The following is a 13,565-nucleotide window of genomic DNA, read 5'->3' on the forward strand; positions in this document are numbered from 1 at the left end:
AGCTGACCCAAGCCACCAGGACCTCTCACTATGTTTATTGCAATAATATCCTAGCTGGTCTTTATGATGCTGTTAAAATGAAGGTCAGATGATGTCACTTCCCTTCTCACTAGTCTTCATTGGCTTCCCAAATCAGTGTATAAAGGCCAACAAGACCCTTTGTGGTCCGGTAACTCTTATCTTTCTGATCACATCTTCTTCCACTCTTGCCTTGCCCACTCAACTCTGTTTTATTCCTACACCTAGAAGACAGCTGATTACACAGAAGGGGCTCCATAAATATTTGCTGGAAAATGGAATGCAACTTGATGCCTGTTGGCATGTTGGCAATGCCAGCTTTCATAATCAAAATACTTGATCAGAGTCAGTAAATTCTAAAATGTATCTAAATTCAAATCCAAAGAGCACCTCCAAATCTAGAGCAGAGGTAGGTATGCTTTTAAAATAACTTCCTTTGTCTACACAGTACATGGAACTTCCACTCAGAGGCAAAATAGCATTGTTTTCTAAGCTGGCACCATTTCTAGCTAGAAAGCTGCAGTATTTTATTTTTAATCAGTAGGGAATATATTTGTAGAAGTATGCAATGGCTAAGCTAAGGGACTTTAAAAATAAATCTCAGAAATAAGGAAAGTGATGCTCAGAAAAGTGAATCTAGTAGAAAGAACACTGACTCTGCAATCAGACAGGAGCTAACACTGTCAAGTGGTGTTCTCAGAACTTATCTGTACTAACTTGCTTAGCATTCACAACAACCCTAGGAGACAGGAACTGTTGTTTTTATTCCCATTACAGACATGGGAAAACTAAGGCAGAGAAAGTGGGAATAATTTGTCCAAGACCCTTCATCTCTCAGGAGATGGAGGTTAGGATTTAAATTCAGGCAGGTCTGGTCCCGGAGTCCATGTTCTTATACACTGTGCCAGGGGTACTCAAACTCTTTGCTTTCAGGACTCCCTTACACTACTAAAAAATATTCAGGACCCCAAAATTCCTTGTTTATGTGCATTATACCTATCAGTACTTCTTGTATTCAAAATCAAAATTTAAGAAATTTAAAACATATTTCCTTATAAGACATTTAAAAATAAAAATAATAAACTCATTATATGTTAACATAAATAACATATCTTAAGAGGAACAACCATATTTTCCAAAACATTTGGCAAAAAGAATAGCATTGTTTTACATGCAATCTCTGACTTAATAAAAGACAGTCTGATGATCATATCTGTTCCTGCCTTCAGTCTGTTATGATATGTTGTTTTGATTGAAGTACATAAAGAAAATCCAACTTCACATAGATACATAACTAGAAATACTTTAATAGCTTTTTCAGATAATTGTAGCTGTTCTTTGATAGTATGCCAAACTCAACACGTGCTTTTTCGTAAAGGTTAGTTGCAATGTGGAATCTGAAACCGTATCCATGAACTTTTCATACTCTGTTATAATAAAATCCATGGGTCCATTTTGTATTTTCAATGGTTCTTTTACCCAGGCATGACTTTCTAACAGTGTGCACTGGACATGTGGAAGATACTAGTTCAGTGAGTTTGGAAGATCTTCCAAAAATTGTTTTAAAAAAAACAGGTTCAGTAATGTCACCATTCTCATTTTAAAAAGGCTTTAAGAATTGAAAAGCTGACAAGCTCATGGTGTCAGACACAAGTTGTCTGAAGTTCTAATCTTTGCTCGAAAGCCCAAACTGTATTATTGGCAAAAAATGCGTTCAGGTTATTGTCCCAGAGGCCTTTATGTTCATTGATACAGCATATATTTCTAGGCATTAGCTCCCAGTTATGTTTTTATCTTCTGAAACTTTATTGATTTCTGTGAGTGTATTTATCAGAAGTCCTCATGTAGTATCTCTAGGGAGATAGCTACTTTAACTCATACAACTAACATCACTAATAAAAACTGAATATTTTGCTAGGACATCAACAGCTTTATTCACCATTGCTTTTGAGCTATCAGTGCAGATGTCAACACAATAAAAAAGATAAATAATGTGTTGGTGTTATTATGCAAATAGTTTTGACCGCACCATCCCTTGAAGAGGCCTTAGACATGATGAGGGGTCCACAACCCACACTTTGAGAACTGTTGCACTAGGCTGACCATCTCTCCTATCCACGTCCTACTTCTTACAAGTTGTGCCACTTTAGCTTCTCCAAGCGTCAGTTTTCTCACTTGTAAAATGCAGATATTAATACACAATTCCCATCTTACAAAATTATCTTGACACTTTGAGATAAGCATATGTTAAGCTCCTGGCAAAGTATCTGACATACAGTAGGTGCTTGAAAAATGGCAGCTGTCATGACCATTGCCCAATCCCACAAGTTATTGGCAAAGCTAGAACCCAGACGCATATTTTCTGATTCCCGCCCAGAGCTCTCCCTGCGAAATCACATCGGCAGGAGCAGAAGAGATCCCCTGTGTTGGTTGTTACAACAAGGAGCAAAGAAGTCGATTCAGTTGATTCGATTGATTCAGTGGTCTCCCTGGTTAATGTCCTTGATGATAAACGGAAGCAGTTAAGTGGAGTCGTTAAAAATATGTACGACCTGCAATTGGGTCATGAATTAGCTGTGTACTAGCTCTGTAACCTTGTGCAAGGTCTCTGAGCCTCAGGTCTCTCTTCTCTATTATTGGATGGTAATAGCACCTTCCTTCCGAGGTTGCTATGAGAATCAAATGAGATAATGCACAAATAGAGTAAAGTACCAGCCCAATATAAATGCTCAATAATGGTTAGCTGCTTGCTATCATCATAATAATGACTATTGTTATTATCTTCATAGCTCAATAACACTTCTTCTAGGCAGCCTGTTCAGACCTCTAATGAAGGTCCCCATTTTAAGATGTCATCACTCCTGCACCTCTCCTTCATTGGACTTAATATCGTTGCAATATTATATTTTAATATGTGATTATTTGATTAACATTTATCATACACATTAGGCTCTAAGCTCAGTACGACAGGGACGGGGTCTGTTATGCTCATTTTATCCCCAACACCTGGCTCAGTGCCCAGCACAAAGCAGGTTTCTGTAAATACCTATTGAAGAAATGAATGAAATAATTAATTTACTAGCTTAGCAAAGCATAGTTTTACTCCATTATATAATACATCTGACTTTCCTCGAGCACGTGTTACTCAAAGTGTGATTTGTGCACCAGGAAGCTTGTTGGAAACGCAGAATCTCAGGCTCCAGCCCAGACCTACAGTCTAAACATGCACTTTAACCAAATCCCCAAGTAACTGACATGCTCCTCAAAGTTTCTGAAGTACGGACCTCTGCCTACTCTTCACCAATCCCTTTGAGAGAGAGAGAGTGAGAAGGGAAGAGGAGGGCAGGGAGAAGGGAGGGGAAGGGGAGGGAAAGAGGAGGGGGAGGGGAGGGGGAGGGGAGGAATGGAATGAAAAAACCCACAGTCACTCAATTTCCTGGGCAGAGCAGTGCTCCCTTCCACAATTCCAGGTCTCATTACACTCCCAATGCAAACATTATTACAAATATTACCATTGCTAAAATCCAGCTGCATTTTTATTTTTTTCAGGCCCAGCCTGGCTGCTCTGATTTCCTATTCACATATGATTTTTTCCAGAAGACTATTTTGGCCTCGGTTGAATAATTTGTTTCAGAAACTTTACATCCTAAAATATTCTCTGGAGGAGACAGAAACACCATCTGTGCCCACTCCTGGAAAAACAGCCCTGAGCCATGAAGTAGGAGTGTCAGAGTTGCAAAATTTGAATGCCTGCTTGTCCACCACAACCTCAGAAAGAGAAGAGAAAAACAAACATCAAAATCCCTTCTTCTATAATAGCACCAAACCAATCTCACTCCAATAATCCAAAGAGATTATAAAATATGCATGGTACCCAGCTGACCCCTAGAAAACTTACAGCCTAGCTTTTTAATACAAAGGTTATTATTTTTAGAATTGATTTTCACCCTCAAATGGTAAAGCACATTGATCATTGGAAAATGATACAAGAACTCAAAAGAGATTCAATGAATGGGTCGTTTGCCTATGTTTAATCTTACATATTTTGTGGGACCCGATTGCAAAATTCCCTTTGCTACAGTGTCCGCTGCTCCCAAGGGAAGAAAATGGGCCTGGCCAGAAGCAACACACATTTCACTCAGTTGGGTCCTCCCTCCCGGCAGCACATAGAAGGACTTGGCAAGACCTGAACCTGAGAGCTGATGATTATCAAATGGCATTTGAATTTGCTGCTGCATGTTCTCCCATAGCTTCTTACTTGCCTGGGACTCTCCTCTTTCTGCCTCTCTCCCTTCTGTTTCCTATAGATGTAAGAATAAAGAAGTTGCAGAATCTAGAGAATTAACCCCCAGAGTAAGTCTGCCCCTGTGGTCATGGGTCCCCTCCCCTAACTCTTCATTTGGGTTCCTCTAGGGTCACGGGCCTGGACACATGTTGAGAAGAGGATGACAGGAGTTAGGGTATAAGACAGAGATCTAAGCTAAAATAACAGCTGTCCCGATGATCTAGTCCAACCAGATGAGCCAAGGGGCCCAAATGGGGCCTTTCTCCCCATCTGTAAACACACCAAACACAGTACCACTGATTACTTGGAAAAGGGAAGTTACCAGCCCAGCCCAGTGTAATGTAAAGAAATTGGGCTTTGGAGCCATAAAGCTCAGAAGTTGAACCCTGGCTCTCACACTGGCTAGCCATGCCTCCTTGGGAAAATTGTATTTTATTATTTGAGCCTCATTTTCCTCATCTTTAAAAAAAAAAGTAGGTATATAATATCCCTTTATGGGGTTCTGTGCGGATCAAAGCAGATTTTGTTACATAATGCCCCTGGCATGTTGGCAACTCTCAAGAAGTGTTAGCTGCCCTCTCCCTTTTTCACTTCCCTGCAGAATGTACCATGAGATATTTCCTTGGCCCTGAAAATGCTGATGGGCAAAGAAAAGAAGAAATGAGGGAGGAGCAATGGAAAAGGGGAAAAGGAAGAAAAGAAAGAGTGAGCTGGTATTTATCTACAAGCATGACTTAAAGAAAACTTGGCTGTCAAATAAGTGTAGTTCTTGAAGTCATGGTTAAAAGGAATTCTCTTTTCAACATAAAGTCTACCATAAGCATGTTTTTTGTTTATTTTTTCCCCATTAGCTATTCTAGCATTATTCACATTTTAAAAGCCACTAGTGCCTCTCATTGTTGAAATAAACTCTTTCTGCCATCCAGACACTTCATTATTAGTCCTAACCAGATTCTGGGAAGAGGATTATAATGGCGCTCAGTCAGAGCTTTGAGCCTTGCTCTGGTGGCACTGGGACCTGATCCCCTTCTTGCCATAATACTTGGGCTGCTTTATGAGAGGAGAAATGTGGAGGAGAGGAAAACACTTGGAGACTCATGGGGAGTCAGGAGAAGGAGTCTTAATCCACGGAGCTCTTGGTGCCAGGCATAAGACAATCTCTAAATTGTAGCAGAGAGAATAGCAACCTCAAGATGTCTGTTATATGTTTCAGCAGGTAAGTCTAGGCTGACACGAAGGCAATCCTCCTACAGTCCTTTCCTGTGTTGGTGATGGATGAAGTTGGTTTGTCTAGAGTGAGGACACAAGGGGTGAGACCAAATTGAAAGGTAAGGGCAGTTGAGCATCTACGAGCATCATCAATGTGCTATTCCTGAGGCCTGCTGATTTAGGCATCATTCTATTCTAGACATTTCTACCCACTTTGAATGCTACGTTACTTAAAACATTCCTGTAGACCCTTCAGTTGTTTTACCACCCTCGCACCACCAACAGCAGTCTCATAATACTTTAATTTTATGAAAAATGGCCAGACCTTTATAGTTCCATAACTATTATTCATTTTGAACCACAGTTGACTTTCTCTGTAGGATTTCTGACATAGTGGTTAGAAACTATGGCTGCACGTTGGAATCACCTGAGAATCCCAATGCCCAGGCCTTACCTCATATCAATTAAATCTGAGTCTTTGGGAGCTGGACATAGGCATTGGGATTGTTTTAAAAAGCTCCCCAGGTGACTCTAATTTGAAATCAAGTCTGAGAACTAGATCATAGTTTAAAGGTGCTGTGAGTGGAGTTGGGGGGATGAACAGATCTAACTTGACTTTGAAATAAGTCAAGCAAGACACTCAGCATTGATTGATCCTTACACTGGGCAACTAAAGGAGGCAATGAGAAAGTTCTCTGCACCTTTTTGCATACCTTGTGAAACATTTAATGTAAGGTCAGATTTGCCTATGGCAAGTGTCAAGTTCCCCAGGAAGTAGAGTAGGTAAGCCTAGAACCCTGATCTTTTAAAAATCTTCACAAACATTTGCGCCCACATTCTCTGTACCAGGCACAATACAAGTTTCTAGTGATATGATGATGACAACGATGATGATACTAATATTATTATAATTAACAATAACAACTAACATTCACTGAGTGCCTACTCTGGCCATGTACCACACTAAATACTGTATGTGTATTTCTAATTTAACCATCCGATAAACAGTGAAGTAAATACTATTAGCCTTTCCTTACTCTGGATGGGATTTATAGAGGTTAAATAATTTTCCCGAGATTACTGAGCTCGAACATGTCAGGGGGGAGACTTTAAGCTGAGAATTTAAACCTCATTTGACATGCAACAATGAATTAGGTAAATGAGGCAGTGTTCCACTTTTTTCTTGGTGAGGAAGATCGGCCCTGAGCTAACATCTGTTGCCTAATCTTTCTCTTTTTTTTGAGGAAGACTGTCACTGAGCTAATATCTGTGCCAATTTTCCTCTATTTTATATGTGGGACACCGCCACAGCATGGCTTGATGAGCAGTGTGTAGGTCCAGACCTGGGATCCGAACCTGTGAATCCTGGGCTGCCGAAGCGGAGCACGTGAACTTAACTGCTATACCACCGGGCCGGCTCCAGCATCCCAGTTTTTAATTAAGATTTTCATTATTTTATTTTGGCATCACCAGATCTAGCACAATGGTAGCCCCATGATATTTTGCATAAAATATTTGCTGATTAGACAGATTCCTGCCCTCTCAGCCTGGTATGGAAAAACAGGTATATGATGATTGTAATACAGTGTATTAGCAGACGCCTGAAGTTTTGACAGAACACAAATAAGAGGCAAGTAATTCTGCTTAGGTGGAGAGGATGGTGTCAGGACAGGCTTACAAATAGGAGAGGGTATTTATTGGAGGGCTTTAAAGACTAAATAGGAGCCAGCCAGAGCAGAAAAGAAAGAAGCATGCCAAATGGAGGGAACAGAAAAACCAAAAAGGCACAAAAATGTGAGGAATTCTGGAGAAATGATCAGCCTCTATCAGTGGTTCTCAAAATTAGTGTACACTGGAATCACCCAGAGGCTTGTTAAAACCCAGATTGCTGGGCCCGATCACCAGAGCTTCTGATTCAGCAGGACTGTGTGAGACCAAGAATTTGCATTTCTAATGAGCTCTCAGGTGATGCCAATCTTTCCTGTCCAGGGGCCACACTTTTTGGGAGCCCTGGGCTACAGGGAAGGACCATCTGGAAACCCCCACAGCTTGTGCGTGTAGGAGAGGCCTGCCAAAGTCAGCAAGACTTGCACCAAAAGAAAATTCCCGGAAGAGATGAGGATTTCTTCTCTTCCTGCACGGAGTGGTGGTTAAATTTTACTGTTGGTTTTGGGAGCAATCCGTACTGAAGCTGTCCAGTGGGAGGAAGCAGAGAAACCACAACTTGGGACTGAAACGAGGGAACCTGGGATTTTTACTGCCTTTCTACCCCATCGGTGCCCCTATTCACATGTTAGTGAGGGCCTGCGGCTAGAGGAATGAAGCACACTAGCTCTTTTGTTGGTGAGCGAGTGTTTGAGTCCAATTCACAGGGAAGATGGCATTTTTCACAGCTCTTCCTCCAGTTTTGGCCCTGTGTCTGCTGACCACAGGTGAGTTCCTGTGTTTATCATCAAGATGATCTGTTGACCGCCAATGGCCTCAAGTGCCACAAGGGGTGAGGGGACGTGTCAGGAATGCTCTCACACACAGAGGATGGACAGGATGCTGGAATGCCCGGCTCAGTTGGACAGCGCTGCGACAGATGACATCCTTGTGAAACTCTTCCTTTTCCTCGACTTCTAACTCAATCACCAGCTTTGCTTTTCTCACTTTCCAGGATGGCAAAACCTAGGTTGCAGCTGCCATTGCTCTCCAACCCTTTCAAATGGGGTCAGCAACTCTGAAGGGCCTGCCTCCAATACTAGGATCTCTCTCTCTCGACTCCTGACCCACCTAGGACACATACCAGCTAGATCTGGAGGTCATATTTGTCCATTAATTGGAGAACATGAGGCATCTAGCTCCAGTCCCTGCTTTTTTCACTAGGTTGCTTTGCCAGCTGACGGCCAACAGCTACATGTGTTACATTCCCGGCAGGGGCTTTTCCAAACCCCACCATTACTGCCAGGATTGACAGAGAGGATTGGGAATCGCCTGCCAGAGAAAGAGAAAGGAAACAAAATCGTGTTGTTTGGATTCTGTGTTCCACGTTTGTTTTCATTTCTAATGCAATTCCCCATTACTCTATTGCAATCTTCTCGAAACTTCTGGAAGCCTACTGAGTAGTCCACTTAGTTACTGGCCAGAATGGTGCTGGAGACTCTTTTTCATTTTGGGATTTTATTTTCTTGCTGTTGACCAGGAAGGAGGAGAAAGAGAAGGATGGTCTAAAAGACAAGTATTACCTGAGCCAGGGTGAGTCTGGTGCCAGGGCTCGCACCTGAGGCCCATGCTCCATTTTTTGGGGGGACCGGAGCTTTACTATCAGTATTATTGATGAGACTCTGGCTTCCTTTCCAGAAATGAAGTATTTTTGTCATCATGTCTATTATTCCTCACAAGAACCCAATTAGGGGAGATTGCCTCAACAGAGGAGGCTGATTAAATTCACAGATTTATCGCAAAACCGCTTTGGGAGTTGTGCAAAATGAGTTTCACTGCTGAGCTTCCTTGGGTTAAAAAAAAAAACCTTGCAAGCCTGCACCTTGGATTATCCATCTCTAACAGATCATAAAACACCCATAACCTTGCATGCAGTTTATTCTTCTCCAGAGAGGCCCAAGATGCTTCTTCCAGGCTCACAGTACCTCCCCAAGGGGTAGGTGATGGCATCTGTGTTCATGGGACACCAGGGGAAATTCTGACCTAGAGCTGGATGGCGTACACACAGGCCTGCTGCCAGGAGATAGGTCAAAAGGGAAGACTCGCCTTTGCAAAGCTTGCAACCAACTTGGGCAGGCAGTCCTTGTTTTTATCCGGGTCCCAGAAAAAATGCTGTCAGGAGGAATGATGTAAATGAAATCTGATTTTCCATAGAAATAAAGACAGCATTGAGGATGCATTCCTGACCCCAAACCTGTTGCCCAAAATGTTATAGAAATAAGCACAGACACTGCTTTAAAACTTTCTAACAAGGATATTCAAGACAAACATTGCCACTCCACCTCTAAAGTCTTAGGTTTTATTTATTTGTCAGCATTTCTCAAATTGTTTCCTGCAGAACATTAAGCTCACAAGATGCCCTGCAATAAAAGGTTTTACGGTGGTACAATTGGGGCAATGCTGCCTGCATTGTGTCCCTTTATTCACAACCTTTATTAACTCATTTAAAATAACAGCTAACTCTTATTGAAAGTCTACCTGAGCAAGGCAGCATCAAAGCTCTTCTATATTTTATCTCAAGTCTTCATCATCAACTCTTCAAAAACTAATCCTTGGAGACAGACACCATTTTGCACACAAGGAAAGTGAGGTTTGGGTAATTAAACGAGTTGCCTGGTTAAAGGTAAAAAGGTGGAACCAGGATTCAAATTCAGTCTCACTCCTAAGTTTATGCTCATAACCACTAAGCTTTATTACTTTCCCACTAACCGTACAGACACTTTCTCACATTGCCATCACTGTGTGTTTCTCATTATTGCTTTGTTACACAATTGAGTCCATTCCTAACTACAACAGTTGGACATTTTTTATTGGTTTCTTTAATTTTTATCCATGTCATCACATAGAGCCAGCTCGGTATCATTTTAGGTAATATCTTCCCCTAATATCAAGCTTTCATGCTCTGATCTCACTTGGCCTTAAGTAGAGCTGCTTCAAGCACGCCTTAGCTGATTTTCATCCGTATCTTTGACAGTTTATGGATAAACAAAGATGTAAGGGAGACAGGATGCATCTGAGTTTATTTACCCTGCCTTTGGCAAGGGAGTCTTCGTCTGCACAATGAGAGTGAGTAAAAAGTAAAAGCAGAATAAAAAATGATGTCCTCAGTGTTAAATTAGCTCTCATGTTGTGTGGGATTGAGATTTCTTGCACCACTGGCATCTTAATAACTATTAGAAGATAACATTTTATCGGAGAGGTGGTGGGGGAGGGCAAAGAGAGGGAGAGACAGAGAATGACTCTGTTCCCTGCAGTTTCACCCTAAAGAAACTGTTCATTAAACTCTGGAACCAGATTTTCTGCTAATCACCTTACCAAAGCATGCACTTGCTCAGGAAATGGGTTTTTTGAGGGTGGAGAAGAGAAGAATGTGAGTTATTAGCAGTGGCCCTATCTCCACAGGGGCAGAGCCAAAAGGTACTAGAAGTGGTATCCTTGGTTCCATCAGATTGCACAGGGTCCATCAGGCTTGACCCCAATTAAGTCCGCTTCCTTGTGGACGTCTGTGTTCTCTGAGAGCCCACACGTTATAGGGTTTACCCTCCCTTTGCACCTGATAATTTAATGAGCACCTATACTGTACTCTTTATATACAGGTCAGTTGGCTGATGTGGCTGTGATGATGTTTGAGGAAGTTTTTTGTTGAAACTGTGCTTAATGGACTATCTCCATGGATTAACTGCTTCCATATTCATAACAGTCTTACAAAGGAGAGCCTATCATTGGTTGTGGTTTACAAAAGAAAAAACTGAGGCCAGAAGAGGAGAAATGACTTGGGAAAAAACACACCGCTAGTAAGGGACAGAGCCTGGACACTAACCTCACTCCCTTGAATTCCAAAGTTTATACCTTTTACAACCATCAAATGCCAGATAAGTGAACGAGAATGCCTTCATTACCATTCTTCGTGTGGACTAAGAGGGTTCTGTTTAGGAAATGTAAATAAAGAAAAAAACGCTTGATTCATGTATTAAAAACAAATGTTATTACTAATCAGGTAAGTGGGACCTCTGATGCTGATAGGAGAAAAAAACTCAGAAGATCATTTATTTTAGGGAAAACACTAATTATATGGCTATAAATTTCTCTGGGTAAAAATGCCAAGAACACCAATGTTGCCTGCAGCCTCAAGAGACCACCTCTAGTTTGGCTGTGATTGAAATACTAGAATTTGCTCTTTGTTTCTCTAGGCTTACAAAAAGTACTTGAAATTGTTCTGAAATCTTATTTAGTTCTTTCAAATAACACATACAGCAAGCCCACTTTTTAAATCTTAGGCTATGACTAGTCATTGCTCATGATTATGAAAAAGCCAGTGAAGGGGGAAGTGAGAGGTAGGGACAACTATATTGCTCTCATACACGGAAAGCTTAACTATTAAGCAGAAGCTATTCAGCAAAACAAGAAATGAAAAGGGGCCAGCCCAGTGGCATAGCAGTTTAGTTCGCAGGCTCTGCTTTGGTGGCCCGGGTTTCACCAGTTCGGATCCTGGGCACAGACCTACACACCGCTTATCATGCCATGATGTGGCAGGCGTCCTACATATAAAGTAGAGGAAGATGGGCACGGATGTTAACTCGGGGCCAATCTTCCTCAGCAAAAAGAGGAGGATTGGTGGCAGATGTTAGCTCAGGGCTAATCTTCCTCAAAAAAAAAGAAATGAGCTATCAAGCCATGAAAAGACGGGGGAAACTTCAATGCATATTGCTAAATGAATAGACACCAATCTGGAAAGGCTACACACTGTACAATTCCCACTATATGGCATTCTGGAAAAGGCAAAACTATGGAGACAGTAAAAAGATCAGCAGTTGCCAGGGGTTGGAGGGGAGGGGGGAAGGCATAGGTGGAACACAGAGGATTTTTAGGGCAGTGAAACTACTGTGTCTGATACTACAATAGTGGATACAGGTCATTATGCTTTTGTCAAAACCCATATAATGTACAACGTAAAGAGTAAACCTTAAGGTAAATGATGGATTGTAGTTAATGATAATGTATTAATATGGGCTCATCACTTACAACAAATGTACCGCTCCAATGCAAGATGCTAATAATAGGAGAAACTGGCGAAGGGGGCAGGGTGAAGGAGTAGCGGGGAGCTCTGTACTTTCTGCTCAATTTTTCTACAAACTTAAAACTGCTCAAAAAAAGTTTTAACTTTTTATAAGCAGAGGAGAGTCGTGCTGTTTTTCATCATCATAGCATCTCTGTAGATGATAGTGCCCTGTGGGGAAAAAAATGATAATCCTCTCACTGTTTAACACTAACTCAGTGCTCAGGTTGTGACAACCGAGGACTCTATATGAAAGGTCAATTTAAGCGTCTCAGTGGGTTGGAGAGACAAAGCGGACTTTGTGTCACAATAGAACTCATCCCATGGAACCGTGGAGATGGCAGAAGATAAAACAATACTCTCGATCACCAGCAGATTAACCAGCAAGGACGTGTTTTTTCTTTTTATCCTATAGGCTCCTAAGGACAATGGCCCTTTGTCCTTACACCTGTTGAAGGGGGAAGGTGCCCTTGACAGAGACCTGGTAGGGTTTATGCGAGGCCGTGCAGTTCAGATTTCTTACCTGCGTCTCTGACGATACATCCCGTTTCATAATATGCCTTCTAGCAACGGAACTTGGAGACGGAGCCCTCAGTGTTCAAAGGGAAAGGAGCACATCCAAGCTTTACTTGAGAAGAATGATAGAATATAGAAATCCATGCTTTTGTGGTTAGTGCTGTCAAGTTGGTTCCGACTCCTAGAGACCCTGTGTACGGAAATCCATGTAGAAGAGCAATGTTACAAAGTTGTGGCATGTTCCAGCTCTCGACAACATGCCAGCCACAAGTTCCATGAGGGTCCTGCTCTTCCCTGGTCCTCAGCTTCTAGCTCAGCACGAGGCACAGAGTTAAATCTCAACAGAGGCGAGACTTGCTGGATGAACACACCTCCAGGACTTTGCTAAAGAAAAGAAAATGGCAAAATGATTCATTAAGATTGACAGCTGATTTTTCCAGCTATGTCACTAAAATCTCCCAATAAACATTGGTCTGTGGGCACCTGTGTGTTGACGGCTTTTTTCCATTCTAAATCCTGACTTGTAATGGGATCTGTTGGTTTTGACTGCCTTCTTTTGGGAACAACACTCCAATTTTCTTTGGGACAACCAACCTTCCCCTTATTCTTAGTATGCGAAGTTTGAATTTCATACTTCCTTTTGGCTGAAAGGAATCGTGTGTGGCCTGAGCCCAGCCAGTCAGAGCACTGTTTCCCCCTTGTCTCAGTGGAATTCAGAGAAGGATGCATAACTCAAGCTGGACCCAAGAGAATCCCACCTGGGATTTTGCCGGTATG

The 13,565-nt window shown here is 41.8% G+C and overlaps 1 long non-coding RNA gene across 6 annotated transcripts in view; it reads right to left on the minus strand.

The window, feature by feature from the left end:
- The window catches only part of LOC124245141 (uncharacterized), a 372,527-nt gene that overhangs the window by 256,834 nt on the left and 102,128 nt on the right, over positions 1-13,565 (minus strand). For all 6 annotated transcript variants that reach the window (XR_006890189.1, XR_006890185.1, XR_006890193.1 and 3 more), the window contains exon 2: positions 12,796-13,172. This is a non-coding gene — a long non-coding RNA (uncharacterized LOC124245141). The remainder of the gene's footprint in view (positions 1-12,795; positions 13,173-13,565) is intronic.

This window comes from Equus quagga, chromosome 1, assembly GCF_021613505.1.
Source record: "Equus quagga isolate Etosha38 chromosome 1, UCLA_HA_Equagga_1.0, whole genome shotgun sequence".
Lineage (NCBI taxonomy): Eukaryota > Metazoa > Chordata > Mammalia > Perissodactyla > Equidae > Equus > Equus quagga.